Consider the following 24,182-nt stretch of genomic DNA (forward strand, 5'->3'; position numbering starts at 1 on the left):
ACCTGGTATTCCCAGGCGGTCTCCCATCCAAGTACTAACCAGGCCCAACCCTGCTTGGCTTCCGAGATCAGACGAGATCGGGCTGGTCCAGGCTGGTATGGCCGTGAGCGAAATGTTCCGGGTCAAAACGGCCTTTTTTATATCAAACACTGTCTTTTCGTGAAGAGTACCTTCACGCCACTTGCTCGGTCAAAATTGGGATATCTCAATGAAAAACTTCTTTTTTTTTTTTTTTTTTTTTTTTGACAGGTGAAAAAGTGTGAAAATGCTCACAGCACCTGGTATTCCCAGGCGGTCTCCCATCCAAGTACTAACCAGGCCCAACCCTGCTTGGCTTCCGAGATCAGACGAGATCGGGCTGGTCCAGGGTGGTATGGCCGTGAGCGAAATGTTCCAGGTCAAAACGGCCTTTTTTATATCAAACACTGTCTTTTCGTGAAGAGTACCTTCACGCCACTTGCTCGGTCAAAATTGGGATATCTCAATGAAAAACTTCTTTTTTTTTTTTTTTTTTGACAGGTGAAAAAGTGTGAAAATGCTCACAGCACCTGGTATTCCCAGGCGGTCTCCCATCCAAGTACTAACCAGGCCCAACCCTGCTTGGCTTCCGAGATCAGACGAGATCGGGCTGGTCTTTTTTTTTTTTTTTATCTTTTATTATCAAAAACATCTTAAAACAAGTATTTACATATATTTACATGAATGTACAGACATACATGACACACAAGGGCAAGGGAATAGGATACACAAGGGCAAGGGGAGACGAGACAAAAAAAAATTACAGAAAATCAAACACACAATCATTCTCCAAACATTCTTCAGTGATGGGGGGTGATGCCGGGGTCAGAAGAGGATGTCCAGGTTTCCAGAGGGTGTGAGGTGGATCAGGGTGTTGTGGGGGACGAGGTGGGTGATGAACCGGTGCTCTGCTGCCATGTGGAGGTGTCGGAGGTGTGCGGCCAAGAGTCCTTTGAAGATGGGCCAGGGTGCTGCTGTTTTATTGTCACGGAGATGGATGTTCCTGTTGAGATATAATGTGTACCGGGCTATGGAGAGGGTTAGTCGGGCGAGATGGGTGTTGGCTCCAGAGCGACTCTGTCCGGGACCAAAGAGGAGGAGCCAGGGCTCCTGGTCGTCCCCTCCTAGGGCCGCCGGCGGTGGGAGCCTCCAGGACAGCCTCCGAGCGAGGAGGTCCTGCAGTCGGGACCAGAACGGGCGGACGGCCGGGCAGGTGTACAGCATGTGCTCCAGGGTCTCGGGGGGTCCGTGGCACACGGGGCAGTCCGCAGCGTAGCTGTCGGGAAGAAATGCGTGCAGTGCTGCGGATGTAAAGACGATCCTGTGTCTAAATCTGAAGTCAAAATGACCTACGTTATGTGGGGTGTACCAATTAAAGATGTTGGCCCAGATGGTTGCGATGGTGCGTGCGGGGAATGTTAATGACCATTTGTGTTCCGAGGCGGGACGCCCGAGCACTCCCGGCAACAACAACTGATACAGGATGCGGGTGGGTAGGTCTGTGAAAATCCTAAACCTCCCCGTGCTAACAAATACATTAAAATTCAACTTACCTGTCGTGCTCCCCATTTGGCCCAAAGTGCTTCCCCAATGCCTGACCAGATTCCTGTTAAAAATACTTACCATACCACTAATATACTTTCTCCTAAACACTTTACCTGCTAACCTAAAACACTTCCCTATGTAATCTACACTAAAATTACCTTTCACGTCAAATACCTTACCTACATATTCCAGCCCAGCCTCCTCCATCGCCCCACTGATCATGCACTCGCGCTTCCCGGGGGGAGCGGAGAGCAAGTCAGGGTTATGACGGAGGGGCATGTGCGCGAGACCCTCACCGCTGTCTGGAACCGCCACAGTCAGGGGCCTGAAAGTCCTCCACGCCTCCAAGAGTTCCCTCTCGAAGGGGGGGAGGCCCTCCAGGACCGAAACAGGGGGCAACAAACACAAATTATAAACACCAAACTTACCTAGACTATTAACAAACTCACCTATATAATCCTTCCATGGAGCATCTACCTCAACGTCTAGAAATTTCCGAATTGTTTTCAGCCTGAAGGCCTTCTTCCTTAACTCTAAATCTGCTAACTTTAAACCTCCCTGATCGTACTCACCTATCATAACCTTATGTGCAATAAAGCCCCTCTCACGATTCCACAAAAAGTGGTTTATCACTAACCTTAATTTGTTAGCATAGACCCCCGGCAGGCCGTACACGGAGAGTGCATGGTTCAACATGGACATGCACAAAGAATTTACAACTAAGACTTTACCTTTTAATGTCAGATTACGACGTCTCCAAAAATTCAAGCGCGCTGTAATTTTCTCGCACAAAGGCGACCAAAGTGCAGTACGACACGCCTCCTCGTCTCTGCCCAGGGGGACGCCGAGGACCTTGTAGGAGTCCCCCGCCTCCCGGAGCTGGACAGGGAGAGGAACAGGCGTGACGCTGCCGCAAAATTTAACCGTGGTTTTATCGAAATTGATTTTGGCCCCTGAAGCGAGGCCGTAAACATTGAGCACGTGGAGAGAGGCGTTCAGGCTCTCCACGTCTCGGAGGATCAGATTCGTGTCATCTGCGTACTGAAAAATTTTGACTTCCCTACCCGCAGGCGTGGTCAGTCCCCTCACCGCCGCGTCCGCCCTCAACATGGCCGCCAAAGGCTCAGCGGCGATGCTGTAGAGGAGCGACGAGAGGGGACAGCCCTGCCTGACTGATCTTTTTAAGGGGAAAGAGTCAGTTAGAAACCCGTTGACTTTGACCTTACTGACCGCAAAGGAATAGATGAGCTGTAGCCAATTAACAAACCGTTCGCCGAAACCTAACTTACCTAATACAGTCCAGAGGAACGAATGCTCAACTCTGTCGAACGCCTTGTTAAAGTCTACACTAACGTGAATACCACCGGTCGCGTGCATCTGCCGAAGGAGATATCTCAGAGACAAAACTGTGTCTGAGATGTCCCTCCCGGGGACGCTGTAGGCCTGCGAGGGGTGTATGACGGATCCAATCACACGCTTTAACCTACCTGCTAATACCTTTGCTAAAATTTTATAGTCTACGTTCAAAAGGCTAATGGGCCTGTAGTTGGCGAGGCTGCTCCTGTCGCCCTTCTTAAAAAGCAGAGTGACGACACTCATCGCAAAACCATCGCCAACTCTACTCTCACTCTCAAAATCCTGATATAATAGGAGTAGGATCGGAGCTAACCTGGAAGCGAAACGCTTGAAAAACTCACAGGTTAGTCCGTCCTCTCCGGGGCTTTTCCCTGTATTTAAACTCTTGACTGCAGCCTCTATCTCCATGAGAGACAGAGGCGCGTCGCACAGCTCCCTATCCTCCCTGCTCAGTGTGCGCTCCAGAGCACCTACAGCCTGGTCTAAAGCCTGCTCTGCCACTCCGTCTGAACTAAAAAGCCTACTATAGAAATCCTGCGCTGTCTCTAAAACCTCACTTACCTCGGAAACAATCTTACCTGTCTTATCTATCAACTTATCTATGTGCATCTTTCCCTGTGTAACCTTCTCACAGCCGAAGAAGAACGCTGTCGAGCGTTCTCCTTCGACTGTGTGTCTGGCTTTTGCCCTCAAAATTGCACCCTGACACCTACTTACCTCCAGCTGCTCCAGCTCAGCGCGCACCACCAGGTACTCTGGATCCACAGGGCCAGTGGTGGAAGCTGCGCCCTGGTCCAGGACCTGCAGGCGCTGGCGGAGAGCGGTCTCCCTCCTGGTCGACAGCCACGCCTTGTGTTTGCTGTAATTGACACAGAGCTTTTTAATGCGTGTTTTTGCCGTCGGCCACCAATCGACCACGCTGTCGATCAGCTCCAGCTCCATGTCAAATACATCAAACAAAAAGTCCATTTTCCTACAAAAAGTTTCATCACCGAGGATGGAGCTGTTTAGGACCCACAGTCCTCCATTCCTCGGTGATGAAACTAACCCAAAATAAATATCTAAAGTGGAGTGATCACTCAAGCCTGACCACTTGTAGGAAGCACCACTGACTCTCTGTGCCAGGTCTGAGGAGGCAAAACAGAGGTCAATGCGGGACTGCTTCAGGACGCCCTGGACGACCTGCCGCCTGGAGAAATCCTTCAGGAAGGGGTGGACGAACCGCCACACCTCCGTCAGGTTCCTGCTGGCGGCTTCTTCCAACAGGGCTGTCCTGGCAGTGCTGTTTTTAAAAGAGTTGTTAATGCCGATGTCTGTCTTGCAAAGTGTTGTATTAAAGTCACCGATTATGATTGTATTGTCGTTCGCAAAGCGAAATATTTTTTTGAAGAATTGCCTCCTCAGACCATCATCGTTCGGGGCGTAGATGTTAATTAGTCTGAACTTCACTGTGTCCGTGAAGTCCAGGACCAGGAAGGAGCCCTCTGGGTCGGCGTGTACCAGGGTGGGTTGGCCTAAAACACCAGGCCTCACCACCGTGGCCACACCGCGCGAGCACGCCGTGCCCAGGGCCCAAAATACAGAGCCTACTCCCATGCTCCGCACTTGTTGCGCGTGGCTGACATCCCAGTGCGTTTCTTGGATGCAGAGCACGTCCCACTTGGAAAAGTGTAACGCGCTCTGCATCCGCACTGGGCTCCGCAGGCCGCCTGCGTTCCAAGAGGACAAGGAGAACGCCATTAAGAGGAGATTTTGGAGGATGTAACCCATCTTTTATTTAGACTTCTTTTTGGCGCCCGTCGCATCCGACTGCCACACTCTTTTTCTGACTTCACGGGTGGAGAAATCCATGAAGTCATCATTAAAAACAGTCTCGAGCTCACCTCGTGGGGCAGAGCTGCGTGTGGAGGATGGTGGGTTGATGGAGCTTTCTGCTGGCGCTTTTGAGGTGGTTGGAACGGAGGAGGCAGAGCCGCTCTCAGCAGCAGCGCCCTCTCCGTCTCCTGCCACCTGCTTCCTGCGTCTTGCCCCTTTCTTATCCTTCTTCTCCACCTGTCCCCTCTTACCACCGTCCGACTGGAGCTTGGGATCATCACCCAGCCCTGTGGTGATGTCCCCCCCTTTGGAGGTAAGATGCGGGGCCTGTCCCGCACCCATCCTCCTCCCAGGTTCAGCCTCTTCCTCCACGGGCTTAGGAGTTGGACCCTCACGAGTCCCCTCCCTCTGGTCAGGAGGAGCAGTTTGTCCTGCTCCCACCTTCCCAGACGCCAGCGCTGAGCCGAGCACCATCTCCAGTGCGACGGACGCCTCCTCGTCTGAGGAGTCAGAGGAGCAAGAGGAGCCAGACACCTCTGGCTCCCCTGACTCCTCCACAGCCTCCTCCTCCAAAAACTCCTCTACTTCGGAGAGAGCAGTTGCGGGCACGTTCTGGGCCACGTCACTGCTCTCTCCTCCAATGGCGTCCTCCCTGTCCTCCCCTCTGTCCTCCCCTCTGTCCTCCTCTCTGTCACCCGCACCACACGGACATAAGTGGCGGAACATGCGGCACTCTCTGCACTTCGGGGCCCGCTGCGCGACGCACTCGCGCGCGTAATGCCCCTGGCTCCCGCAGTTGCGGCACAGAAAGTCAGGGCACTCCCTCAGAATATGGCCAGGCTGGAGACACCCCCTACACACCCGCACCTGCCTGTCGTGTATTACCCTGAAGTACTCGGGGCCCCCCGCGGTGTCAAACCTGACAGAATACGGTAAGGACTGCACCGTGTCCGTGAACCTTACCCGTACAAACCTGGTGCCGTCCGCCACGTTCGTCCCCGGCCACATTCTCCTCCTCACCTCGGAGACCGCAGAGACCCCCCAGGCGTAGAGCTTGGCCAGGATCTCCTCGTCCTCGATATAAGCCGGCAGCCCCATGAAGGACACGACCAGCTCATCCACCGAGATGTCACGGGCGTGAACCCTGACTCCTCCAATGCAGTACCCGTCCAGGAGCCGCTCCTTCGCTTTAGTGGTACTGACGGTTACTTCATATTTGTCCTTCGAGATGAGTCTGCACGCTACTATGGAGCCGCACACCTCCTGTGTCGCTTTTAAGAATGCAAGTGGCGTGATTTGTGCTCCCTCCGTCAACTCCAACACCACAGTGAGTTCTTTCATAAATTTCATTCTTCTTTCTTCGTTCTTTCTATTATTTACAGATTCTTTCAAACTTTGTCTTGCCTTTGTCGTGTCCATTCCAGTGTCCGATGCCGTGTTGTCCGTCCTTTGAGCCATGCTCACAAAAAACAAAAAATCCACCTCCCAGTAAGTTTACTGGGAGGGGAACAAACAAAAGAACTGAAAAAAGTAAATGAAAATGACCAAAATAACGATTAAAAACTCAAAAAAAACTCCCAAACCTCCAGCTCCAGACCATGCAGCACACCACAAATTGCACGCACCTGCACTGATTGCAAAGGGGCTGGTCCAGGGTGGTATGGCCGTGAGCGAAATGTTCCAGGTCAAAACGGCCTTTTTTATATCAAACACTGTCTTTTCGTGAAGAGTACCTTCACGCCACTTGCTCGGTCAAAATTGGGATATCTCAATGAAAAACTTCTTTTTTTTTTTTTTTTTTGACAGGTGAAAAAGTGTGAAAATGCTCACAGCACCTGGTATTCCCAGGCGGTGTTCCATCCAAGTACTAACAAGGCCCAACCCCGCTTGGCTTCCGAGATCAAACGAGATCGGGCTGTTCCAGGGTGGTATGGCCGTGAGCGAAATGTTCCAGGTCAAAACTCGTATAAATGGCTTTTTTTGCATCAAACACTGTCTTTTCGTGAAGAGTACCTTCACGCCACTTGCTCGGTCAAAATTGGGATATCTCAATGAAAAACTTCTTTTTTTTTTTTTTTTTTTTTTTTTGACAGGTGAAAAAGTGTGAAAATGCTCACAGCACCTGGTATTCCCAGGCGGTCTCCCATCCAAGTACTAACCAGGCCCAACCCTGCTTGGCTTCCGAGATCAGACGAGATCGGGCTGGTCCAGGGTGGTATGGCCGTGAGCGAAATGTTCCAGGTCAAAACGGCCTTTTTTATATCAAACACTGTCTTTTCGTGAAGAGTACCTTCACGCCACTTGCTCGGTCAAAATTGGGATATCTCAATGAAAAACTTCTTTTTTTTTTTTTTTTTTGACAGGTGAAAAAGTGTGAAAATGCTCACAGCACCTGGTATTCCCAGGCGGTCTCCCATCCAAGTACTAACCAGGCCCAACCCTGCTTGGCTTCCGAGATCAGACGAGATCGGGCTGGTCCAGGGTGGTATGGCCGTGAGCGAAATGTTCCAGGTCAAAACGGCCTTTTTTATATCAAACACTGTCTTTTCGTGAAGAGTACCTTCACGCCACTTGCTCGGTCAAAATTGGGATATCTCAATGAAAAACTTCTTTTTTTTTTTTTTTTTTGACAGGTGAAAAAGTGTGAAAATGCTCACAGCACCTGGTATTCCCAGGCGGTCTCCCATCCAAGTACTAACCAGGCCCAACCCTGCTTGGCTTCCGAGATCAGACGAGATCGGGCTGGTCCAGGCTGGTATGGCCGTGAGCGAAATGTTCCAGGTCAAAACGGCCTTTTTTATATCAAACACTGTCTTTTCGTAAAGAGTACCTTCACGCCACTTGCTCGGTCAAAATTGGGATATCTCAATGAAAAACTTCTTTTTTTTTTTTTTTTTTTTTTTTGACAGGTGAAAAAGTGTGAAAATGCTCACAGCACCTGGTATTCCCAGGCGGTCTCCCATCCAAGTACTAACCAGGCCCAACCCTGCTTGGCTTCCGAGATCAGACGAGATCGGGCTGGTCCAGGGTGGTATGGCCGTGAGCGAAATGTTCCAGGTCAAAACGGCCTTTTTTATATCAAACACTGTCTTTTCGTGAAGAGTACCTTCACGCCACTTGCTCGGTCAAAATTGGGATATCTCAATGAAAAACTTCTTTTTTTTTTTTTCTTTTTTTTTTTTGACAGGTGAAAAAGTGTGAAAATGCTCACAGCACCTGGTATTCCCAGGCGGTCTCCCATCCAAGTACTAACCAGGCCCAACCCTGCTTGGCTTCCGAGATCAGACGAGATCGGGCTGGTCCAGGGTGGTATGGCCGTGAGCGAAATGTTCCAGGTCAAAACGGCCTTTTTTATATCAAACACTGTCTTTTCGTGAAGAGTACCTTCACGCCACTTGCTCGGTCAAAATTGGGATATCTCAATGAAAAACTTCTTTTTTTTTTTTGACGGGTGAAAAAGTGTGAAAATGCTCACAGCACCTGGTATTCCCAGGCGGTGTTCCATCCAAGTACTAACAAGGCCCAACCCCGCTTGGCTTCCGAGATCAAACGAGATCGGGCTGTTCCAGGGTGGTATGGCCGTGAGCGAAATGTTCCAGGTCAAAACTCGTATAAATGGCTTTTTTTGCATCAAACACTGTCTTTTCGTGAAGAGTACCTTCACGCCACTTGCTCGGTCAAAATTGGGATATCTCAATGAAAAACTTCTTTTTTTTTTTTTTTTTTTTTTTTTGACAGGTGAAAAAGTGTGAAAATGCTCACAGCACCTGGTATTCCCAGGCGGTCTCCCATCCAAGTACTAACCAGGCCCAACCCTGCTTGGCTTCCGAGATCAGACGAGATCGGGCTGGTCCAGGCTGGTATGGCCGTGAGCGAAATGTTCCGGGTCAAAACGGCCTTTTTTATATCAAACACTGTCTTTTCGTGAAGAGTACCTTCACGCCACTTGCTCGGTCAAAATTGGGATATCTCAATGAAAAACTTCTTTTTTTTTTTTTTTTTTTTTTTTGACAGGTGAAAAAGTGTGAAAATGCTCACAGCACCTGGTATTCCCAGGCGGTCTCCCATCCAAGTACTAACCAGGCCCAACCCTGCTTGGCTTCCGAGATCAGACGAGATCGGGCTGGTCCAGGGTGGTATGGCCGTGAGCGAAATGTTCCAGGTCAAAACGGCCTTTTTTATATCAAACACTGTCTTTTCGTGAAGAGTACCTTCACGCCACTTGCTCGGTCAAAATTGGGATATCTCAATGAAAAACTTCTTTTTTTTTTTTTTTTTTGACAGGTGAAAAAGTGTGAAAATGCTCACAGCACCTGGTATTCCCAGGCGGTCTCCCATCCAAGTACTAACCAGGCCCAACCCTGCTTGGCTTCCGAGATCAGACGAGATCGGGCTGGTCCAGGCTGGTATGGCCGTGAGCGAAATGTTCCAGGTCAAAACGGCCTTTTTTATATCAAACACTGTCTTTTCGTGAAGAGTACCTTCACGCCACTTGCTCGGTCAAAATTGGGATATCTCAATGAAAAACTTCTTTTTTTTTTTTTTTTTTTTTTTTGACAGGTGAAAAAGTGTGAAAATGCTCACAGCACCTGGTATTCCCAGGCGGTCTCCCATCCAAGTACTAACCAGGCCCAACCCTGCTTGGCTTCCGAGATCAGACGAGATCGGGCTGGTCCAGGGTGGTATGGCCGTGAGCGAAATGTTCCAGGTCAAAACGGCCTTTTTTATATCAAACACTGTCTTTTCGTGAAGAGTACCTTCACGCCACTTGCTCGGTCAAAATTGGGATATCTCAATGAAAAACTTCTTTTTTTTTTTTTTTTTTTTTTTGACAGGTGAAAAAGTGTGAAAATGCTCACAGCACCTGGTATTCCCAGGCGGTCTCCCATCCAAGTACTAACCAGGCCCAACCCTGCTTGGCTTCCGAGATCAGACGAGATCGGGCTGGTCCAGGGTGGTATGGCCGTGAGCGAAATGTTCCAGGTCAAAACGGCCTTTTTTATATCAAACACTGTCTTTTCGTGAAGAGTACCTTCACGCCACTTGCTCGGTCAAAATTGGGATATCTCAATGAAAAACTTCTTTTTTTTTTTTTCTTTTTTTTTTTTGACAGGTGAAAAAGTGTGAAAATGCTCACAGCACCTGGTATTCCCAGGCGGTCTCCCATCCAAGTACTAACCAGGCCCAACCCTGCTTGGCTTCCGAGATCAGACGAGATCGGGCTGGTCCAGGGTGGTATGGCCGTGAGCGAAATGTTCCAGGTCAAAACGGCCTTTTTTATATCAAACACTGTCTTTTCGTGAAGAGTACCTTCACGCCACTTGCTCGGTCAAAATTGGGATATCTCAATGAAAAACTTCTTTTTTTTTTTTGACGGGTGAAAAAGTGTGAAAATGCTCACAGCACCTGGTATTCCCAGGCGGTGTTCCATCCAAGTACTAACAAGGCCCAACCCCGCTTGGCTTCCGAGATCAAACGAGATCGGGCTGTTCCAGGGTGGTATGGCCGTGAGCGAAATGTTCCAGGTCAAAACTCGTATAAATGGCTTTTTTTGCATCAAACACTGTCTTTTCGTGAAGAGTACCTTCACGCCACTTGCTCGGTCAAAATTGGGATATCTCAATGAAAAACTTCTTTTTTTTTTTTTTTTTTTTTTTGACAGGTGAAAAAGTGTGAAAATGCTCACAGCACCTGGTATTCCCAGGCGGTCTCCCATCCAAGTACTAACCAGGCCCAACCCTGCTTGGCTTCCGAGATCAGACGAGATCGGGCTGGTCCAGGGTGGTATGGCCGTGAGCGAAATGTTCCAGGTCAAAACGGCCTTTTTTATATCAAACACTGTCTTTTCGTGAAGAGTACCTTCACGCCACTTGCTCGGTCAAAATTGGGATATCTCAATGAAAAACTTCTTTTTTTTTTTTTTTTTTGACAGGTGAAAAAGTGTGAAAATGCTCACAGCACCTGGTATTCCCAGGCGGTCTCCCATCCAAGTACTAACCAGGCCCAACCCTGCTTGGCTTCCGAGATCAGACGAGATCGGGCTGGTCCAGGCTGGTATGGCCGTGAGCGAAATGTTCCAGGTCAAAACGGCCTTTTTTATATCAAACACTGTCTTTTCGTGAAGAGTACCTTCACGCCACTTGCTCGGTCAAAATTGGGATATCTCAATGAAAAACTTCTTTTTTTTTTTTTTTTTTTTTTTTGACAGGTGAAAAAGTGTGAAAATGCTCACAGCACCTGGTATTCCCAGGCGGTCTCCCATCCAAGTACTAACCAGGCCCAACCCTGCTTGGCTTCCGAGATCAGACGAGATCGGGCTGGTCCAGGGTGGTATGGCCGTGAGCGAAATGTTCCAGGTCAAAACGGCCTTTTTTATATCAAACACTGTCTTTTCGTGAAGAGTACCTTCACGCCACTTGCTCGGTCAAAATTGGGATATCTCAATGAAAAACTTCTTTTTTTTTTTTTTTTTTTTTTTTGACAGGTGAAAAAGTGTGAAAATGCTCACAGCACCTGGTATTCCCAGGCGGTCTCCCATCCAAGTACTAACCAGGCCCAACCCTGCTTGGCTTCCGAGATCAGACGAGATCGGGCTGGTCCAGGGTGGTATGGCCGTGAGCGAAATGTTCCAGGTCAAAACGGCCTTTTTTATATCAAACACTGTCTTTTCGTGAAGAGTACCTTCACGCCACTTGCTCGGTCAAAATTGGGATATCTCAATGAAAAACTTCTTTTTTTTTTTTTCTTTTTTTTTTTTGACAGGTGAAAAAGTGTGAAAATGCTCACAGCACCTGGTATTCCCAGGCGGTCTCCCATCCAAGTACTAACCAGGCCCAACCCTGCTTGGCTTCCGAGATCAGACGAGATCGGGCTGGTCCAGGGTGGTATGGCCGTGAGCGAAATGTTCCAGGTCAAAACGGCCTTTTTTATATCAAACACTGTCTTTTCGTGAAGAGTACCTTCACGCCACTTGCTCGGTCAAAATTGGGATATCTCAATGAAAAACTTCTTTTTTTTTTTTGACGGGTGAAAAAGTGTGAAAATGCTCACAGCACCTGGTATTCCCAGGCGGTGTTCCATCCAAGTACTAACAAGGCCCAACCCCGCTTGGCTTCCGAGATCAAACGAGATCGGGCTGTTCCAGGGTGGTATGGCCGTGAGCGAAATGTTCCAGGTCAAAACTCGTATAAATGGCTTTTTTTGCATCAAACACTGTCTTTTCGTGAAGAGTACCTTCACGCCACTTGCTCGGTCAAAATTGGGATATCTCAATGAAAAACTTCTTTTTTTTTTTTTTTTTTTTTTTTTGACAGGTGAAAAAGTGTGAAAATGCTCACAGCACCTGGTATTCCCAGGCGGTCTCCCATCCAAGTACTAACCAGGCCCAACCCTGCTTGGCTTCCGAGATCAGACGAGATCGGGCTGGTCCAGGCTGGTATGGCCGTGAGCGAAATGTTCCAGGTCAAAACGGCCTTTTTTATATCAAACACTGTCTTTTCGTGAAGAGTACCTTCACGCCACTTGCTCGGTCAAAATTGGGATATCTCAATGAAAAACTTCTTTTTTTTTTTTTTTTTTTTTTTTGACAGGTGAAAAAGTGTGAAAATGCTCACAGCACCTGGTATTCCCAGGCGGTCTCCCATCCAAGTACTAACCAGGCCCAACCCTGCTTGGCTTCCGAGATCAGACGAGATCGGGCTGGTCCAGGCTGGTATGGCCGTGAGCGAAATGTTCCAGGTCAAAACGGCCTTTTTTATATCAAACACTGTCTTTTCGTGAAGAGTACCTTCACGCCACTTGCTCGGTCAAAATTGGGATATCTCAATGAAAAACTTCTTTTTTTTTTTTTTTTTTTTTTTTGACAGGTGAAAAAGTGTGAAAATGCTCACAGCACCTGGTATTCCCAGGCGGTCTCCCATCCAAGTACTAACCAGGCCCAACCCTGCTTGGCTTCCGAGATCAGACGAGATCGGGCTGGTCCAGGCTGGTATGGCCGTGAGCGAAATGTTCCGGGTCAAAACGGCCTTTTTTATATCAAACACTGTCTTTTCGTGAAGAGTACCTTCACGCCACTTGCTCGGTCAAAATTGGGATATCTCAATGAAAAACTTCTTTTTTTTTTTTTTTTTTTTTTTTGACAGGTGAAAAAGTGTGAAAATGCTCACAGCACCTGGTATTCCCAGGCGGTCTCCCATCCAAGTACTAACCAGGCCCAACCCTGCTTGGCTTCCGAGATCAGACGAGATCGGGCTGGTCCAGGGTGGTATGGCCGTGAGCGAAATGTTCCAGGTCAAAACGGCCTTTTTTATATCAAACACTGTCTTTTCGTGAAGAGTACCTTCACGCCACTTGCTCGGTCAAAATTGGGATATCTCAATGAAAAACTTCTTTTTTTTTTTTTTTTTTGACAGGTGAAAAAGTGTGAAAATGCTCACAGCACCTGGTATTCCCAGGCGGTCTCCCATCCAAGTACTAACCAGGCCCAACCCTGCTTGGCTTCCGAGATCAGACGAGATCGGGCTGGTCCAGGCTGGTATGGCCGTGAGCGAAATGTTCCAGGTCAAAACGGCCTTTTTTATATCAAACACTGTCTTTTCGTGAAGAGTACCTTCACGCCACTTGCTCGGTCAAAATTGGGATATCTCAATGAAAAACTTCTTTTTTTTTTTTTTTTTTTTTTTTGACAGGTGAAAAAGTGTGAAAATGCTCACAGCACCTGGTATTCCCAGGCGGTCTCCCATCCAAGTACTAACCAGGCCCAACCCTGCTTGGCTTCCGAGATCAGACGAGATCGGGCTGGTCCAGGCTGGTATGGCCGTGAGCGAAATGTTCCGGGTCAAAACGGCCTTTTTTATATCAAACACTGTCTTTTCGTGAAGAGTACCTTCACGCCACTTGCTCGGTCAAAATTGGGATATCTCAATGAAAAACTTCTTTTTTTTTTTTTTTTTTTTTTTTGACAGGTGAAAAAGTGTGAAAATGCTCACAGCACCTGGTATTCCCAGGCGGTCTCCCATCCAAGTACTAACCAGGCCCAACCCTGCTTGGCTTCCGAGATCAGACGAGATCGGGCTGGTCCAGGGTGGTATGGCCGTGAGCGAAATGTTCCAGGTCAAAACGGCCTTTTTTATATCAAACACTGTCTTTTCGTGAAGAGTACCTTCACGCCACTTGCTCGGTCAAAATTGGGATATCTCAATGAAAAACTTCTTTTTTTTTTTTTTTTTTTTTTTGACAGGTGAAAAAGTGTGAAAATGCTCACAGCACCTGGTATTCCCAGGCGGTCTCCCATCCAAGTACTAACCAGGCCCAACCCTGCTTGGCTTCCGAGATCAGACGAGATCGGGCTGGTCCAGGGTGGTATGGCCGTGAGCGAAATGTTCCAGGTCAAAACGGCCTTTTTTATATCAAACACTGTCTTTTCGTGAAGAGTACCTTCACGCCACTTGCTCGGTCAAAATTGGGATATCTCAATGAAAAACTTCTTTTTTTTTTTTTTTTTTTTTTTTGACAGGTGAAAAAGTGTGAAAATGCTCACAGCACCTGGTATTCCCAGGCGGTCTCCCATCCAAGTACTAACCAGGCCCAACCCTGCTTGGCTTCCGAGATCAGACGAGATCGGGCTGGTCCAGGGTGGTATGGCCGTGAGCGAAATGTTCCAGGTCAAAACGGCCTTTTTTATATCAAACACTGTCTTTTCGTGAAGAGTACCTTCACGCCACTTGCTCGGTCAAAATTGGGATATCTCAATGAAAAACTTCTTTTTTTTTTTTTCTTTTTTTTTTTTGACAGGTGAAAAAGTGTGAAAATGCTCACAGCACCTGGTATTCCCAGGCGGTCTCCCATCCAAGTACTAACCAGGCCCAACCCTGCTTGGCTTCCGAGATCAGACGAGATCGGGCTGGTCCAGGGTGGTATGGCCGTGAGCGAAATGTTCCAGGTCAAAACGGCCTTTTTTATATCAAACACTGTCTTTTCGTGAAGAGTACCTTCACGCCACTTGCTCGGTCAAAATTGGGATATCTCAATGAAAAACTTCTTTTTTTTTTTTTTTTTTTTTTTTGACAGGTGAAAAAGTGTGAAAATGCTCACAGCACCTGGTATTCCCAGGCGGTCTCCCATCCAAGTACTAACCAGGCCCAACCCTGCTTGGCTTCCGAGATCAGACGAGATCGGGCTGGTCCAGGCTGGTATGGCCGTGAGCGAAATGTTCCAGGTCAAAACGGCCTTTTTTATATCAAACACTGTCTTTTCGTGAAGAGTACCTTCACGCCACTTGCTCGGTCAAAATTGGGATATCTCAATGAAAAACTTCTTTTTTTTTTTTTTTTTTTTTTTTGACAGGTGAAAAAGTGTGAAAATGCTCACAGCACCTGGTATTCCCAGGCGGTCTCCCATCCAAGTACTAACCAGGCCCAACCCTGCTTGGCTTCCGAGATCAGACGAGATCGGGCTGGTCCAGGCTGGTATGGCCGTGAGCGAAATGTTCCGGGTCAAAACGGCCTTTTTTATATCAAACACTGTCTTTTCGTGAAGAGTACCTTCACGCCACTTGCTCGGTCAAAATTGGGATATCTCAATGAAAAACTTCTTTTTTTTTTTTTTTTTTTTTTTGACAGGTGAAAAAGTGTGAAAATGCTCACAGCACCTGGTATTCCCAGGCGGTCTCCCATCCAAGTACTAACCAGGCCCAACCCTGCTTGGCTTCCGAGATCAGACGAGATCGGGCTGGTCCAGGGTGGTATGGCCGTGAGCGAAATGTTCCAGGTCAAAACGGCCTTTTTTATATCAAACACTGTCTTTTCGTGAAGAGTACCTTCACGCCACTTGCTCGGTCAAAATTGGGATATCTCAATGAAAAACTTCTTTTTTTTTTTTTTTTTTGACAGGTGAAAAAGTGTGAAAATGCTCACAGCACCTGGTATTCCCAGGCGGTCTCCCATCCAAGTACTAACCAGGCCCAACCCTGCTTGGCTTCCGAGATCAGACGAGATCGGGCTGGTCCAGGGTGGTATGGCCGTGAGCGAAATGTTCCAGGTCAAAACGGCCTTTTTTATATCAAACACTGTCTTTTCGTGAAGAGTACCTTCACGCCACTTGCTCGGTCAAAATTGGGATATCTCAATGAAAAACTTCTTTTTTTTTTTTTTTTTTTTTTTTGACAGGTGAAAAAGTGTGAAAATGCTCACAGCACCTGGTATTCCCAGGCGGTCTCCCATCCAAGTACTAACCAGGCCCAACCCTGCTTGGCTTCCGAGATCAGACGAGATCGGGCTGGTCCAGGCTGGTATGGCCGTGAGCGAAATGTTCCAGGTCAAAACGGCCTTTTTTATATCAAACACTGTCTTTTCGTGAAGAGTACCTTCACGCCACTTGCTCGGTCAAAATTGGGATATCTCAATGAAAAACTTCTTTTTTTTTTTTTTTTTTTTTTTTGACAGGTGAAAAAGTGTGAAAATGCTCACAGCACCTGGTATTCCCAGGCGGTCTCCCATCCAAGTACTAACCAGGCCCAACCCTGCTTGGCTTCCGAGATCAGACGAGATCGGGCTGGTCCAGGCTGGTATGGCCGTGAGCGAAATGTTCCAGGTCAAAACGGCCTTTTTTATATCAAACACTGTCTTTTCGTGAAGAGTACCTTCACGCCACTTGCTCGGTCAAAATTGGGATATCTCAATGAAAAACTTCTTTTTTTTTTTTTTTTTTTTTTTTGACAGGTGAAAAAGTGTGAAAATGCTCACAGCACCTGGTATTCCCAGGCGGTCTCCCATCCAAGTACTAACCAGGCCCAACCCTGCTTGGCTTCCGAGATCAGACGAGATCGGGCTGGTCCAGGGTGGTATGGCCGTGAGCGAAATGTTCCAGGTCAAAACGGCCTTTTTTATATCAAACACTGTCTTTTCGTGAAGAGTACCTTCACGCCACTTGCTCGGTCAAAATTGGGATATCTCAATGAAAAACTTCTTTTTTTTTTTTTCTTTTTTTTTTTTGACAGGTGAAAAAGTGTGAAAATGCTCACAGCACCTGGTATTCCCAGGCGGTCTCCCATCCAAGTACTAACCAGGCCCAACCCTGCTTGGCTTCCGAGATCAGACGAGATCGGGCTGGTCCAGGGTGGTATGGCCGTGAGCGAAATGTTCCAGGTCAAAACGGCCTTTTTTATATCAAACACTGTCTTTTCGTGAAGAGTACCTTCACGCCACTTGCTCGGTCAAAATTGGGATATCTCAATGAAAAACTTCTTTTTTTTTTTTGACGGGTGAAAAAGTGTGAAAATGCTCACAGCACCTGGTATTCCCAGGCGGTGTTCCATCCAAGTACTAACAAGGCCCAACCCCGCTTGGCTTCCGAGATCAAACGAGATCGGGCTGTTCCAGGGTGGTATGGCCGTGAGCGAAATGTTCCAGGTCAAAACTCGTATAAATGGCTTTTTTTGCATCAAACACTGTCTTTTCGTGAAGAGTACCTTCACGCCACTTGCTCGGTCAAAATTGGGATATCTCAATGAAAAACTTCTTTTTTTTTTTTTTTTTTTTTTTTGACAGGTGAAAAAGTGTGAAAATGCTCACAGCACCTGGTATTCCCAGGCGGTCTCCCATCCAAGTACTAACCAGGCCCAACCCTGCTTGGCTTCCGAGATCAGACGAGATCGGGCTGGTCCAGGCTGGTATGGCCGTGAGCGAAATGTTCCAGGTCAAAACGGCCTTTTTTATATCAAACACTGTCTTTTCGTGAAGAGTACCTTCACGCCACTTGCTCGGTCAAAATTGGGATATCTCAATGAAAAACTTCTTTTTTTTTTTTTTTTTTTTTTTTGACAGGTGAAAAAGTGTGAAAATGCTCACAGCACCTGGTATTCCCAGGCGGTCTCCCATCCAAGTACTAACCAGGCCCAACCCTGCTTGGCTTCCGAGATCAGACGAGATCGGGCTGGTCCAGGCTGGTATGGCCGTGAGCGAAATGTTCCGGGTCAAAACGGCCTTTTTTATATCAAACACTGTCTTTTCGTGAAGAGTACCTTCACGCCACTTGCTCGGTCAAAATTGGGATATCTCAATGAAAAACTTCTTTTTTTTTTTTTTTTTTTTTTTGACAGGTGAAAAAGTGTGAAAATGCTCACAGCACCTGGTATTCCCAGGCGGTCTCCCATCCAAGTACTAACCAGGCCCAACCCTGCTTGGCTTCCGAGATCAGACGAGATCGGGCTGGTCCAGGGTGGTATGGCCGTGAGCGAAATGTTCCAGGTCAAAACGGCCTTTTTTATATCAAACACTGTCTTTTCGTGAAGAGTACCTTCACGCCACTTGCTCGGTCAAAATTGGGATATCTCAATGAAAAACTTCTTTTTTTTTTTTGACGGGTGAAAAAGTGTGAAAATGCTCACAGCACCTGGTATTCCCAGGCGGTGTTCCATCCAAGTACTAACAAGGCCCAACCCTGCTTGGCTTCCGAGATCAGACGAGATCGGGCTGGTCCAGGCTGGTATGGCCGTGAGCGAAATGTTCCAGGTCAAAACGGCCTTTTTTATATCAAACACTGTCTTTTCGTGAAGAGTACCTTCACGCCACTTGCTCGGTCAAAATTGGGATATCTCAATGAAAAACTTCTTTTTTTTTTTTTTTTTTGACAGGTGAAAAAGTGTGAAAATGCTCACAGCACCTGGTATTCCCAGGCGGTCTCCCATCCAAGTACTAACCAGGCCCAACCCTGCTTGGCTTCCGAGATCAGACGAGATCGGGCTGGTCCAGGGTGGTATGGCCGTGAGCGAAATGTTCCAGGTCAAAACGGCCTTTTTTATATCAAACACTGTCTTTTCGTGAAGAGTACCTTCACGCCACTTGCTCGGTCAAAATTGGGATATCTCAATGAAAAACTTCTTTTTTTTTTTTTTTTTTTTTTTTGACAGGTGAAAAAGTGTGAAAATGCTCACAGCACCTGGTATTCCCAGGCGGTCTCCCATCCAAGTACTAACCAGGCCCAACCCTGCTTGGCTTCCGAGATCAGACGAGATCGGGCTGGTCCAGGGTGGTATGGCCGTGAGCGAAATGTTCCAGGTCAAAACGGCCTTTTTTATATCAAACACTGTCTTTTCGTGAAGAGTACCTTCACGCCACTTGCTCGGTCAAAATTGGGATATCTCAATGAAAAACTTCTTTTTTTTTTTTTTTTTTGACAGGTGAAAAAGTGTGAAAATGCTCACAGCACCTGGTATTCCCAGGCGGTCTCCCATCCAAGTACTAACCAGGCCCAACCCTGCTTGGCTTCCGAGATCAGACGAGATCGGGCTGGTCCAGGGTGGTATGGCCGTGAGCGAAATGTTCCAGGTCAAAACGGCCTTTTTTATATCAAACACTGTCTTTTCGTGAAGAGTACCTTCACGCCACTTGCTCGGTCAAAATTGGGATATCTCAATGAAAAACTTCTTTTTTTTTTTTGACGGGTGAAAAAGTGTGAAAATGCTCACAGCACCTGGTATTCCCAGGCGGTGTTCCATCCAAGTACTAACAAGGCCCAACCCCGCTTGGCTTCCGAGATCAAACGAGATCGGGCTGTTCCAGGGTGGTATGGCCGTGAGCGAAATGTTCCAGGTCAAAACTCGTATAAATGGCTTTTTTTGCATCAAACACTGTCTTTTCGTGAAGAGTACCTTCACGCCACTTGCTCGGTCAAAATTGGGATATCTCAATGAAAAACTTCTTTTTTTTTTTTTCTTTTTTTTTTTTGACAGGTGAAAAAGTGTGAAAATGCTCACAGCACCTGGTATTCCCAGGCGGTCTCCCATCCAAGTACTAACCAGGCCCAACCCTGCTTGGCTTCCGAGATCAGACGAGATCGGGCTGGTCCAGGGTGGTATGGCCGTGAGCGAAATGTTCCAGGTCAAAACGGCCTTTTTTATATCAAACACTGTCTTTTCGTGAAGAGTACCTTCACGCCACTTGCTCGGTCAAAATTGGGATATCTCAATGAAAAACTTCTTTTTTTTTTTTGACGGGTGAAAAAGTGTGAAAATGCTCACAGCACCTGGTATTCCCAGGCGGTGTTCCATCCAAGTACTAACAAGGCCCAACCCCGCTTGGCTTCCGAGATCAAACGAGATCGGGCTGTTCCAGGGTGGTATGGCCGTGAGCGAAATGTTCCAGGTCAAAACTCGTATAAATGGCTTTTTTTGCATCAAACACTGTCTTTTCGTGAAGAGTACCTTCACGCCACTTGCTCGGTCAAAATTGGGATATCTCAATGAAAAACTTCTTTTTTTTTTTTTCTTTTTTTTTTTTGACAGGTGAAAAAGTGTGAAAATGCTCACAGCACCTGGTATTCCCAGGCGGTCTCCCATCCAAGTACTAACCAGGCCCAACCCTGCTTGGCTTCCGAGATCAGACGAGATCGGGCTGGTCCAGGGTGGTATGGCCGTGAGCGAAATGTTCCAGGTCAAAACGGCCTTTTTTATATCAAACACTGTCTTTTCGTGAAGAGTACCTTCACGCCACTTGCTCGGTCAAAATTGGGATATCTCAATGAAAAACTTCTTTTTTTTTTTTGACGGGTGAAAAAGTGTGAAAATGCTCACAGCACCTGGTATTCCCAGGCGGTGTTCCATCCAAGTACTAACAAGGCCCAACCCCGCTTGGCTTCCGAGATCAAACGAGATCGGGCTGTTCCAGGGTGGTATGGCCGTGAGCGAAATGTTCCAGGTCAAAACTCGTATAAATGGCTTTTTTTGCATCAAACACTGTCTTTTCGTGAAGAGTACCTTCACGCCACTTGCTCGGTCAAAATTGGGATATCTCAATGAAAAACTTCTTTTTTTTTTTTTTTTTTTTTTTTTGACAGGTGAAAAAGTGTGAAAATGCTCACAGCACCTGGTATTCCCAGGCGGTCTCCCATCCAAGTACTAACCAGGCCCAACCCTGCTTGGCTTCCGAGATCAGACGAGATCGGGCTGGTCCAGGGTGGTATGGCCGTGAGCGAAATGTTCCAGGTCAAAACGGCCTTTTTTATATCAAACACTGTCTTTTCGTGAAGAGTACCTTCACGCCACTTGCTCGGTCAAAATTGGGATATCTCAATGAAAAACTTCTTTTTTTTGACGGGTGAAAAAGTGTGAAAATGCTCACAGCACCTGGTATTCCCAGGCGGTGTTCCATCCAAGTACTAACAAGGCCCAACCCCGCTTGGCTTCCGAGATCAAACGAGATCGGGCTGTTCCAGGGTGGTATGGCCGTGAGCGAAATGTTCCAGGTCAAAACTCGTATAAATGGCTTTTTTTGCATCAAACACTGTCTTTTCGTGAAGAGTACCTTCACGCCACTTGCTCGGTCAAAATTGGGATATCTCAATGAAAAACTTCTTTTTTTTTTTTTTTTTTTTTTTTGACAGGTGAAAAAGTGTGAAAATGCTCACAGCACCTGGTATTCCCAGGCGGTCTCCCATCCAAGTACTAACCAGGCCCAACCCTGCTTGGCTTCCGAGATCAGACGAGATCGGGCTGGTCCAGGGTGGTATGGCCGTGAGCGAAATGTTCCAGGTCAAAACGGCCTTTTTTATATCAAACACTGTCTTTTCGTGAAGAGTACCTTCACGCCACTTGCTCGGTCAAAATTGGGATATCTCAATGAAAAACTTCTTTTTTTTGACGGGTGAAAAAGTGTGAAAATGCTCACAGCACCTGGTATTCCCAGGCGGTGTTCCATCCAAGTACTAACAAGGCCCAACCCCGCTTGGCTTCCGAGATCAAACGAGATCGGGCTGTTCCAGGGTGGTATGGCCGTGAGCGAAATGTTCCAGGTCAAAACTCGTATAAATGGCTTTTTTTGCATCAAACACTGTCTTTTCGTGAAGAGTACCTTCACGCCACTTGCTCGGTCAAAATTGGGATATCTCAATGAAAAACTTCTTTTTTTTTTTTTTTTTTTTTTTTGACAGGTGAAAAAGTGTGAAAATGCTCACAGCACCTGGTATTCCCAGGCGGTCTCCCATCCAAGTACTAACCAGGCCCAACCCTGCTTGGCTTCCGAGATCAGACGAGATCGGGCTGGTCCAGGGTGGTATGGCCGTGAGCGAAATGTTCCAGGTCAAAACGGCCTTTTTTATATCAAACACTGTCTTTTCGTGAAGAGTACCTTCACGCCACTTGCTCGGTCAAAATTGGGATATCTCAATGAAAAACTTCTTTTTTTTGACGGGTGAAAAAGTGTGAAAATGCTCACAGCACCTGGTATTCCCAGGCGGTGTTCCATCCAAGTACTAACAAGGCCCAACCCCGCTTGGCTTCCGAGATCAAACGAGATCGGGCTGTTCCAGGGTGGTATGGCCGTGAGCGAAATGTTCCAGGTCAAAACTCGTATAAATGGCTTTTTTTGCATCAAACACTGTCTTTTCGTGAAGAGTACCTTCACGCCACTTGCTCGGTCAAAATTGGGATATCTCAATGAAAAACTTATTTTTTTTTTTTTTTTTTTTTTTTGACAGGTGAAAAAGTGTGAAAATGCTCACAGCACCTGGTATTCCCAGGCGGTCTCCCATCCAAGTACTAACCAGGCCCAACCCTGCTTGGCTTCCGAGATCAGACGAGATCGGGCTGGTCCAGGGTGGTATGGCCGTGAGCGAAATGTTCCAGGTCAAAACGGCCTTTTTTATATCAAACACTGTCTTTTCGTGAAGAGTACCTTCACGCCACTTGCTCGGTCAAAATTGGGATATCTCAATGAAAAACTTCTTTTTTTTTTTTGACGGGTGAAAAAGTGTGAAAATGCTCACAGCACCTGGTATTCCCAGGCGGTGTTCCATCCAAGTACTAACAAGGCCCAACCCCGCTTGGCTTCCGAGATCAAACGAGATCGGGCTGTTCCAGGGTGGTATGGCCGTGAGCGAAATGTTCCAGGTCAAAACTCGTATAAATGGCTTTTTTTGCATCAAACACTGTCTTTTCGTGAAGAGTACCTTCACGCCACTTGCTCGGTCAAAATTGGGATATCTCAATGAAAAACTTCTTTTTTTTTTTTTTTTTTTTGACAGGTGAAAAAGTGTGAAAATGCTCACAGCACCTGGTATTCCCAGGCGGTCTCCCATCCAAGTACTAACCAGGCCCAACCCTGCTTGGCTTCCGAGATCAGACGAGATCGGGCTGGTCCAGGGTGGTATGGCCGTGAGCGAAATGTTCCAGGTCAAAACGGCCTTTTTTATATCAAACACTGTCTTTTCGTGAAGAGTACCTTCACGCCACTTGCTCGGTCAAAATTGGGATATCTCAATGAAAAACTTCTTTTTTTTTTTTTGACGGGTGAAAAAGTGTGAAAATGCTCACAGCACCTGGTATTCCCAGGCGGTCTCCCATCCAAGTACTAACAAGGCCCAACCCTGCTTGGCTTCCGAGATCAGACGAGATCGGGCTGGTCCAGGGTGGTATGGCCGTGAGCGAAATGTTCCAGGTCAAAACGGCCTTTTTTATATCAAACACTGTCTTTTCGTGAAGAGTACCTTCACGCCACTTGCTCGGTCAAAATTGGGATATCTCAATGAAAAACTTCTTTTTTTTTTTTTGACGGGTGAAAAAGTGTGAAAATGCTCACAGCACCTGGTATTCCCAGGCGGTCTCCCATCCAAGTACTAACAAGGCCCAACCCCGCTTGGCTTCCGAGATCAAACGAGATCGGGCTGGTCTTTTTTTTTTTTTTTTTATCTTTTATTATCAAAAACATCTTAAAACAAGTATTTACATATATTTACATGAATGTACAGACATACATGACACACAAGGGCAAGGGAATGGGATACACAAGGGCAAGGGGAGACGAGACAAAAAATTACAGAAAATCAAACACACAATCATTCTCGAAACATTCTTCAGTGATGGGGGGGTGATGCCGGGGTCAGAAGAGGATGTCCAGGTTTCCAGAGGGTGTGAGGTGGATCAGGGTGTTGTGGGGGACGAGGTGGGTGATGAACCGGTGCTCTGCTGCCATGTGGAGGTGTCGGAGGTGTGCGGCCAAGAGTCCTTTGAAGATGGGCCAGGGTGCTGCTGTTTTATTGTCACGGAGATGGATGTTCCTGTTGAGATATAATGTGTACCGGGCTATGGAGAGGGTTAGTCGGGCGAGATGGGTGTTGGCTCCAGAGCGACTCTGTCCGGGACCAAAGAGGAGGAGCCAGGGCTCCTGGTCGTCCCCTCCTAGGGCCGCCGGCGGTGGGAGCCTCCAGGACAGCCTCCGAGCGAGGAGGTCCTGCAGTCGGGACCAGAACGGGCGGACGGCCGGGCAGGTGTACAGCATGTGCTCCAGGGTCTCGGGGGGTCCGTGGCACACGGGGCAGTCCGCAGCGTAGCTGTCGGGAAGAAATGCGTGCAGTGCTGCGGATGTAAAGACGATCCTGTGTCTAAATCTGAAGTCAAAATGACCTACGTTATGTGGGGTGTACCAATTAAAGATGTTGGCCCAGATGGTTGCGATGGT

The 24,182-nt window shown here is 47.4% G+C and overlaps 50 non-coding genes and 13 pseudogenes across 50 annotated transcripts in view; all 63 read right to left on the reverse strand.

The window, feature by feature from the left end:
* The window catches only part of LOC140384145 (5S ribosomal RNA), a 119-nt gene extending 10 nt beyond the window's left edge, over positions 1–109 (reverse strand). The window contains exon 1 of the ribosomal RNA XR_011932833.1: positions 1–109. This exon is cut by the window's left edge and continues 10 nt beyond it. This is a non-coding gene — a ribosomal RNA (5S ribosomal RNA).
* A 157-nt stretch (positions 110–266) lies between these two features.
* On the reverse strand, positions 267–385 carry LOC140345797 (5S ribosomal RNA). The gene has a single exon (XR_011924071.1). It is a non-coding gene; the product is annotated as a 5S ribosomal RNA (ribosomal RNA).
* Positions 386–6,557: 6,172 nt separating this feature from the next.
* On the reverse strand, positions 6,558–6,676 carry LOC140345292 (5S ribosomal RNA; annotated as a pseudogene).
* Positions 6,677–6,844: 168 nt separating this feature from the next.
* LOC140345799 (5S ribosomal RNA) lies at positions 6,845–6,963 on the reverse strand. The gene has a single exon (XR_011924072.1). It is a non-coding gene; the product is annotated as a 5S ribosomal RNA (ribosomal RNA).
* A 151-nt stretch (positions 6,964–7,114) lies between these two features.
* Positions 7,115–7,233, reverse strand: LOC140345800 (5S ribosomal RNA). The gene has a single exon (XR_011924073.1). It is a non-coding gene; the product is annotated as a 5S ribosomal RNA (ribosomal RNA).
* A 151-nt stretch (positions 7,234–7,384) lies between these two features.
* On the reverse strand, positions 7,385–7,503 carry LOC140384146 (5S ribosomal RNA). The gene has a single exon (XR_011932834.1). It is a non-coding gene; the product is annotated as a 5S ribosomal RNA (ribosomal RNA).
* Positions 7,504–7,660: 157 nt separating this feature from the next.
* Positions 7,661–7,779, reverse strand: LOC140345801 (5S ribosomal RNA). The gene has a single exon (XR_011924074.1). It is a non-coding gene; the product is annotated as a 5S ribosomal RNA (ribosomal RNA).
* Positions 7,780–7,938: 159 nt separating this feature from the next.
* On the reverse strand, positions 7,939–8,057 carry LOC140345802 (5S ribosomal RNA). The gene has a single exon (XR_011924075.1). It is a non-coding gene; the product is annotated as a 5S ribosomal RNA (ribosomal RNA).
* Positions 8,058–8,202: 145 nt separating this feature from the next.
* LOC140345294 (5S ribosomal RNA) lies at positions 8,203–8,321 on the reverse strand (annotated as a pseudogene).
* Positions 8,322–8,489: 168 nt separating this feature from the next.
* Positions 8,490–8,608, reverse strand: LOC140384148 (5S ribosomal RNA). The gene has a single exon (XR_011932835.1). It is a non-coding gene; the product is annotated as a 5S ribosomal RNA (ribosomal RNA).
* Positions 8,609–8,765: 157 nt separating this feature from the next.
* On the reverse strand, positions 8,766–8,884 carry LOC140345803 (5S ribosomal RNA). Its single transcript, XR_011924076.1, has one exon. It is a non-coding gene; the product is annotated as a 5S ribosomal RNA (ribosomal RNA).
* Positions 8,885–9,035: 151 nt separating this feature from the next.
* Positions 9,036–9,154, reverse strand: LOC140384149 (5S ribosomal RNA). Its single transcript, XR_011932836.1, has one exon. It is a non-coding gene; the product is annotated as a 5S ribosomal RNA (ribosomal RNA).
* Positions 9,155–9,311: 157 nt separating this feature from the next.
* Positions 9,312–9,430, reverse strand: LOC140345804 (5S ribosomal RNA). Its single transcript, XR_011924077.1, has one exon. It is a non-coding gene; the product is annotated as a 5S ribosomal RNA (ribosomal RNA).
* A 156-nt stretch (positions 9,431–9,586) lies between these two features.
* LOC140345805 (5S ribosomal RNA) lies at positions 9,587–9,705 on the reverse strand. Its single transcript, XR_011924078.1, has one exon. It is a non-coding gene; the product is annotated as a 5S ribosomal RNA (ribosomal RNA).
* A 159-nt stretch (positions 9,706–9,864) lies between these two features.
* Positions 9,865–9,983, reverse strand: LOC140345806 (5S ribosomal RNA). Its single transcript, XR_011924079.1, has one exon. It is a non-coding gene; the product is annotated as a 5S ribosomal RNA (ribosomal RNA).
* A 145-nt stretch (positions 9,984–10,128) lies between these two features.
* On the reverse strand, positions 10,129–10,247 carry LOC140345295 (5S ribosomal RNA; annotated as a pseudogene).
* A 166-nt stretch (positions 10,248–10,413) lies between these two features.
* Positions 10,414–10,532, reverse strand: LOC140345807 (5S ribosomal RNA). Its single transcript, XR_011924080.1, has one exon. It is a non-coding gene; the product is annotated as a 5S ribosomal RNA (ribosomal RNA).
* A 151-nt stretch (positions 10,533–10,683) lies between these two features.
* Positions 10,684–10,802, reverse strand: LOC140384150 (5S ribosomal RNA). Its single transcript, XR_011932837.1, has one exon. It is a non-coding gene; the product is annotated as a 5S ribosomal RNA (ribosomal RNA).
* Positions 10,803–10,959: 157 nt separating this feature from the next.
* LOC140345809 (5S ribosomal RNA) lies at positions 10,960–11,078 on the reverse strand. Its single transcript, XR_011924082.1, has one exon. It is a non-coding gene; the product is annotated as a 5S ribosomal RNA (ribosomal RNA).
* Positions 11,079–11,235: 157 nt separating this feature from the next.
* On the reverse strand, positions 11,236–11,354 carry LOC140345810 (5S ribosomal RNA). Its single transcript, XR_011924083.1, has one exon. It is a non-coding gene; the product is annotated as a 5S ribosomal RNA (ribosomal RNA).
* A 159-nt stretch (positions 11,355–11,513) lies between these two features.
* Positions 11,514–11,632, reverse strand: LOC140345811 (5S ribosomal RNA). Its single transcript, XR_011924084.1, has one exon. It is a non-coding gene; the product is annotated as a 5S ribosomal RNA (ribosomal RNA).
* A 145-nt stretch (positions 11,633–11,777) lies between these two features.
* On the reverse strand, positions 11,778–11,896 carry LOC140345296 (5S ribosomal RNA; annotated as a pseudogene).
* Positions 11,897–12,064: 168 nt separating this feature from the next.
* LOC140384151 (5S ribosomal RNA) lies at positions 12,065–12,183 on the reverse strand. The gene has a single exon (XR_011932838.1). It is a non-coding gene; the product is annotated as a 5S ribosomal RNA (ribosomal RNA).
* A 157-nt stretch (positions 12,184–12,340) lies between these two features.
* LOC140384152 (5S ribosomal RNA) lies at positions 12,341–12,459 on the reverse strand. Its single transcript, XR_011932839.1, has one exon. It is a non-coding gene; the product is annotated as a 5S ribosomal RNA (ribosomal RNA).
* Positions 12,460–12,616: 157 nt separating this feature from the next.
* LOC140384153 (5S ribosomal RNA) lies at positions 12,617–12,735 on the reverse strand. Its single transcript, XR_011932840.1, has one exon. It is a non-coding gene; the product is annotated as a 5S ribosomal RNA (ribosomal RNA).
* Positions 12,736–12,892: 157 nt separating this feature from the next.
* Positions 12,893–13,011, reverse strand: LOC140345812 (5S ribosomal RNA). The gene has a single exon (XR_011924085.1). It is a non-coding gene; the product is annotated as a 5S ribosomal RNA (ribosomal RNA).
* Positions 13,012–13,162: 151 nt separating this feature from the next.
* On the reverse strand, positions 13,163–13,281 carry LOC140384154 (5S ribosomal RNA). Its single transcript, XR_011932841.1, has one exon. It is a non-coding gene; the product is annotated as a 5S ribosomal RNA (ribosomal RNA).
* Positions 13,282–13,438: 157 nt separating this feature from the next.
* LOC140384155 (5S ribosomal RNA) lies at positions 13,439–13,557 on the reverse strand. The gene has a single exon (XR_011932842.1). It is a non-coding gene; the product is annotated as a 5S ribosomal RNA (ribosomal RNA).
* Positions 13,558–13,714: 157 nt separating this feature from the next.
* On the reverse strand, positions 13,715–13,833 carry LOC140345813 (5S ribosomal RNA). Its single transcript, XR_011924086.1, has one exon. It is a non-coding gene; the product is annotated as a 5S ribosomal RNA (ribosomal RNA).
* A 156-nt stretch (positions 13,834–13,989) lies between these two features.
* Positions 13,990–14,108, reverse strand: LOC140345815 (5S ribosomal RNA). The gene has a single exon (XR_011924087.1). It is a non-coding gene; the product is annotated as a 5S ribosomal RNA (ribosomal RNA).
* A 157-nt stretch (positions 14,109–14,265) lies between these two features.
* Positions 14,266–14,384, reverse strand: LOC140345816 (5S ribosomal RNA). The gene has a single exon (XR_011924088.1). It is a non-coding gene; the product is annotated as a 5S ribosomal RNA (ribosomal RNA).
* A 159-nt stretch (positions 14,385–14,543) lies between these two features.
* LOC140345817 (5S ribosomal RNA) lies at positions 14,544–14,662 on the reverse strand. Its single transcript, XR_011924089.1, has one exon. It is a non-coding gene; the product is annotated as a 5S ribosomal RNA (ribosomal RNA).
* A 157-nt stretch (positions 14,663–14,819) lies between these two features.
* On the reverse strand, positions 14,820–14,938 carry LOC140384157 (5S ribosomal RNA). Its single transcript, XR_011932844.1, has one exon. It is a non-coding gene; the product is annotated as a 5S ribosomal RNA (ribosomal RNA).
* Positions 14,939–15,095: 157 nt separating this feature from the next.
* Positions 15,096–15,214, reverse strand: LOC140384159 (5S ribosomal RNA). The gene has a single exon (XR_011932845.1). It is a non-coding gene; the product is annotated as a 5S ribosomal RNA (ribosomal RNA).
* A 156-nt stretch (positions 15,215–15,370) lies between these two features.
* Positions 15,371–15,489, reverse strand: LOC140345818 (5S ribosomal RNA). Its single transcript, XR_011924090.1, has one exon. It is a non-coding gene; the product is annotated as a 5S ribosomal RNA (ribosomal RNA).
* A 151-nt stretch (positions 15,490–15,640) lies between these two features.
* On the reverse strand, positions 15,641–15,759 carry LOC140345819 (5S ribosomal RNA). Its single transcript, XR_011924091.1, has one exon. It is a non-coding gene; the product is annotated as a 5S ribosomal RNA (ribosomal RNA).
* A 157-nt stretch (positions 15,760–15,916) lies between these two features.
* LOC140384160 (5S ribosomal RNA) lies at positions 15,917–16,035 on the reverse strand. Its single transcript, XR_011932846.1, has one exon. It is a non-coding gene; the product is annotated as a 5S ribosomal RNA (ribosomal RNA).
* Positions 16,036–16,192: 157 nt separating this feature from the next.
* LOC140384161 (5S ribosomal RNA) lies at positions 16,193–16,311 on the reverse strand. Its single transcript, XR_011932847.1, has one exon. It is a non-coding gene; the product is annotated as a 5S ribosomal RNA (ribosomal RNA).
* Positions 16,312–16,468: 157 nt separating this feature from the next.
* Positions 16,469–16,587, reverse strand: LOC140345821 (5S ribosomal RNA). Its single transcript, XR_011924093.1, has one exon. It is a non-coding gene; the product is annotated as a 5S ribosomal RNA (ribosomal RNA).
* A 159-nt stretch (positions 16,588–16,746) lies between these two features.
* LOC140345822 (5S ribosomal RNA) lies at positions 16,747–16,865 on the reverse strand. Its single transcript, XR_011924094.1, has one exon. It is a non-coding gene; the product is annotated as a 5S ribosomal RNA (ribosomal RNA).
* A 145-nt stretch (positions 16,866–17,010) lies between these two features.
* On the reverse strand, positions 17,011–17,129 carry LOC140345297 (5S ribosomal RNA; annotated as a pseudogene).
* Positions 17,130–17,296: 167 nt separating this feature from the next.
* On the reverse strand, positions 17,297–17,415 carry LOC140384162 (5S ribosomal RNA). Its single transcript, XR_011932848.1, has one exon. It is a non-coding gene; the product is annotated as a 5S ribosomal RNA (ribosomal RNA).
* Positions 17,416–17,572: 157 nt separating this feature from the next.
* Positions 17,573–17,691, reverse strand: LOC140384163 (5S ribosomal RNA). The gene has a single exon (XR_011932849.1). It is a non-coding gene; the product is annotated as a 5S ribosomal RNA (ribosomal RNA).
* A 156-nt stretch (positions 17,692–17,847) lies between these two features.
* LOC140345823 (5S ribosomal RNA) lies at positions 17,848–17,966 on the reverse strand. The gene has a single exon (XR_011924095.1). It is a non-coding gene; the product is annotated as a 5S ribosomal RNA (ribosomal RNA).
* A 145-nt stretch (positions 17,967–18,111) lies between these two features.
* LOC140345584 (5S ribosomal RNA) lies at positions 18,112–18,230 on the reverse strand (annotated as a pseudogene).
* A 151-nt stretch (positions 18,231–18,381) lies between these two features.
* On the reverse strand, positions 18,382–18,500 carry LOC140345824 (5S ribosomal RNA). Its single transcript, XR_011924096.1, has one exon. It is a non-coding gene; the product is annotated as a 5S ribosomal RNA (ribosomal RNA).
* Positions 18,501–18,657: 157 nt separating this feature from the next.
* Positions 18,658–18,776, reverse strand: LOC140345825 (5S ribosomal RNA). Its single transcript, XR_011924097.1, has one exon. It is a non-coding gene; the product is annotated as a 5S ribosomal RNA (ribosomal RNA).
* A 151-nt stretch (positions 18,777–18,927) lies between these two features.
* Positions 18,928–19,046, reverse strand: LOC140345826 (5S ribosomal RNA). Its single transcript, XR_011924098.1, has one exon. It is a non-coding gene; the product is annotated as a 5S ribosomal RNA (ribosomal RNA).
* A 145-nt stretch (positions 19,047–19,191) lies between these two features.
* LOC140345298 (5S ribosomal RNA) lies at positions 19,192–19,310 on the reverse strand (annotated as a pseudogene).
* Positions 19,311–19,479: 169 nt separating this feature from the next.
* On the reverse strand, positions 19,480–19,598 carry LOC140345827 (5S ribosomal RNA). Its single transcript, XR_011924099.1, has one exon. It is a non-coding gene; the product is annotated as a 5S ribosomal RNA (ribosomal RNA).
* Positions 19,599–19,743: 145 nt separating this feature from the next.
* On the reverse strand, positions 19,744–19,862 carry LOC140345299 (5S ribosomal RNA; annotated as a pseudogene).
* Positions 19,863–20,031: 169 nt separating this feature from the next.
* On the reverse strand, positions 20,032–20,150 carry LOC140345828 (5S ribosomal RNA). Its single transcript, XR_011924100.1, has one exon. It is a non-coding gene; the product is annotated as a 5S ribosomal RNA (ribosomal RNA).
* Positions 20,151–20,295: 145 nt separating this feature from the next.
* LOC140345300 (5S ribosomal RNA) lies at positions 20,296–20,414 on the reverse strand (annotated as a pseudogene).
* Positions 20,415–20,582: 168 nt separating this feature from the next.
* Positions 20,583–20,701, reverse strand: LOC140345829 (5S ribosomal RNA). The gene has a single exon (XR_011924101.1). It is a non-coding gene; the product is annotated as a 5S ribosomal RNA (ribosomal RNA).
* Positions 20,702–20,842: 141 nt separating this feature from the next.
* Positions 20,843–20,961, reverse strand: LOC140345302 (5S ribosomal RNA; annotated as a pseudogene).
* Positions 20,962–21,128: 167 nt separating this feature from the next.
* On the reverse strand, positions 21,129–21,247 carry LOC140345831 (5S ribosomal RNA). The gene has a single exon (XR_011924102.1). It is a non-coding gene; the product is annotated as a 5S ribosomal RNA (ribosomal RNA).
* Positions 21,248–21,388: 141 nt separating this feature from the next.
* Positions 21,389–21,507, reverse strand: LOC140345303 (5S ribosomal RNA; annotated as a pseudogene).
* Positions 21,508–21,674: 167 nt separating this feature from the next.
* LOC140345833 (5S ribosomal RNA) lies at positions 21,675–21,793 on the reverse strand. Its single transcript, XR_011924104.1, has one exon. It is a non-coding gene; the product is annotated as a 5S ribosomal RNA (ribosomal RNA).
* Positions 21,794–21,934: 141 nt separating this feature from the next.
* Positions 21,935–22,053, reverse strand: LOC140345304 (5S ribosomal RNA; annotated as a pseudogene).
* A 167-nt stretch (positions 22,054–22,220) lies between these two features.
* LOC140345834 (5S ribosomal RNA) lies at positions 22,221–22,339 on the reverse strand. The gene has a single exon (XR_011924105.1). It is a non-coding gene; the product is annotated as a 5S ribosomal RNA (ribosomal RNA).
* Positions 22,340–22,484: 145 nt separating this feature from the next.
* LOC140345306 (5S ribosomal RNA) lies at positions 22,485–22,603 on the reverse strand (annotated as a pseudogene).
* A 163-nt stretch (positions 22,604–22,766) lies between these two features.
* Positions 22,767–22,885, reverse strand: LOC140345835 (5S ribosomal RNA). Its single transcript, XR_011924106.1, has one exon. It is a non-coding gene; the product is annotated as a 5S ribosomal RNA (ribosomal RNA).
* A 146-nt stretch (positions 22,886–23,031) lies between these two features.
* On the reverse strand, positions 23,032–23,150 carry LOC140384206 (5S ribosomal RNA). Its single transcript, XR_011932888.1, has one exon. It is a non-coding gene; the product is annotated as a 5S ribosomal RNA (ribosomal RNA).
* Positions 23,151–24,182: the final 1,032 nt, after the last annotated feature.

Source organism: Eucyclogobius newberryi, unplaced genomic scaffold (assembly GCF_026437365.1).
Source record: "Eucyclogobius newberryi isolate DKJ021-1_F unplaced genomic scaffold, fEucNew1.0.hap1 SCAF_56, whole genome shotgun sequence".
Lineage (NCBI taxonomy): Eukaryota > Metazoa > Chordata > Actinopteri > Gobiiformes > Gobiidae > Eucyclogobius > Eucyclogobius newberryi.